A 2151-nucleotide genomic window follows, 5' to 3' on the forward strand; every position below is an offset into this window, starting at 1 on the left:
CATCAAAGGCCATTCTAACTATATTTACTTGAGAAGAAATGTTAAATGTAAAACAGTCTCTGTACAGGGAATTCCCTGGTGGTCCAGTTGTTAGGACTCTGCCTTCTTATTGCAGGGGGCAGGATTTCATCCCTGGTCGAGGAACTGAGATCCCACAAGCCACATGGCCAATAAATAAATAACTAACTAAATAAAAATTAAACAGTCTCTGTACTGTCAACATTTATCATGTAGATAAACTATGAGGAAAACAAAATACAAATAACCTTATTTTGAGAGTCCATAGAAACTAACGTATCCTGGCCGCCCTCCTGGTCACTGCCTCGGACTACTTTGTCAGCATCGACGTGTCAGCATTGACGCACATGCCCAGGAGTGCTTCTTCGAGCAGGTCACCTCAGACAGCAAGATGGACCTCATCTCTGAGGTGGCTGAGGCTGGCTGCCTGGACATTCACTTGGAGATTACAGGGCCTGATAATAAAGGAATTTATAAAGGAGACCGGGAGTCCAGTGGGAAATACACATTTGCTGTTCACATGGATGGAGCAGCAGCATATAAGTTTTGTTTTAGCAATGGAATGTCCAACATGACTCAAAAGATAGTGGTGTTCACCATTGATATTGGGGAGGCCACAAAAGGACATGGAAACAGAAGCTCACCAGAACAAGCTAGAAGAAATGATTAATGAGCTCACAGTGGTGATGACAGCTGGAAAGCATGAACAGGAATACATGGAAGTTTGGGAGAGATACACAGAGAAATCAATGACAGCACAAACAGCAGACTGGTCCTTTGGTCCTTCTTTGAAGCTCTTGTTCTAGATGCCATGACATTGGGATGGATCTACTACTTGAAGAGATTTTTTGTAGTCTGGAAAGTTGTTTAAAAAACCTTTTCCTGATGATCCCAAACTCATAATTCACTGTTTACCAAACATCTTGGTCATAGTAATGTCAAAAAAAAAAAAAAAAAAAAGGAAAGAAAAAGAAACTAATGAAGGCGTATTGCATCTACCTAACTTTGGATATCAAGGAGACTCACTTGAAATTCAGAATGCAGATGTCTGCATGCCTGCAATGCACCAAAAGTCTGAAAAGTTGTTGATTTTAGGGGCTCTTAAATAAATGTATCAGTTATTTTAGTGCTTTTTATGCCTCCCAGAATTATTATGGTTTTATCTTTAACACATTTCTTCTAAATTAAATATGCCACGATTACCCTGGAAGTAAAGTTAACATTTTTCATTCACTTGGTGTGGGAGCATAACCAGAATATTAACATAAAATGACACATTTTTTAAAAAGTTGAATGAAACATTTGTAATTCCTTTAATAAAAATTAAATGAGAAGCATCTGCTTTTATAGTAGTTTCGAATTTCTAAAGATAACCTTATAAACAAATTAATACTTAGTAAGATTCCCTCCCTATTCCAAGATCAATTTCTGGTGTTGATACAGAAAATGGCTCATATTTTTATATACCTTGACTGAATTAACATGGTTAAACATAAATAATATTTGATTTCTCTCAGTAACCCTTCATAGTGTAGGAGACTATTTATTAGCTTTCTTATCCAGAGGACAGCTCAGAGATTCAGCATGTACAAGGGTGTAACCACAACCACACAGCTAATGGAGGAGTTTAAGCAGAACAATAATTCATTCTGGCAGCCTTTCCACACACAAGAGATTTGCCAAACTACTTATCAATTTATTTCATGTGTTGAAACAAATTTGTAAGATTTAAGAAGTTTTGTACCACTTGGAATTTGTTGCTTTGTTTTTTATTTTTGTCTACTCTTTCCCTCTCTCCCTACCCCTGTATTTTATAATTCACAACTATCTAAAGTCTTGGGTATATTAAACAGTCTTATAAAATAAGCCGCTTGAACAATGTAATTAACCAGTAACAGAAAAGGTCCTTGACACAGCCTCTGTCTTAGCTGTACTGTTCTCTCAGGTCTTGTCTTGATTACCAGAATCCTTCCTCACCAGAAGAAATTACAAATACATGCTTACACATCTGGAATCTATTGACTGAGGATCATCTCACAACCTAACAAAGCCTTATTTGCAGGCTCTGGCAGTTTCATTTTTCACATGCACATACCCTGCTTCAATAAAAAGAGTACTGAGTTTAACACTTTT

The 2151-nt window shown here is 37.1% G+C and overlaps 1 pseudogene; it reads left to right on the plus strand.

Annotated features, from left to right (window-relative positions):
- Nucleotides 1-296: 296 nt before the first annotated feature.
- LOC132476025 (transmembrane emp24 domain-containing protein 2-like) lies at nt 297-889 on the plus strand (annotated as a pseudogene).
- Nucleotides 890-2151: the final 1262 nt, after the last annotated feature.

This window comes from Mesoplodon densirostris, chromosome 2 (assembly GCF_025265405.1).
Source record: "Mesoplodon densirostris isolate mMesDen1 chromosome 2, mMesDen1 primary haplotype, whole genome shotgun sequence".
Taxonomy (NCBI): domain Eukaryota; kingdom Metazoa; phylum Chordata; class Mammalia; order Artiodactyla; family Ziphiidae; genus Mesoplodon; species Mesoplodon densirostris.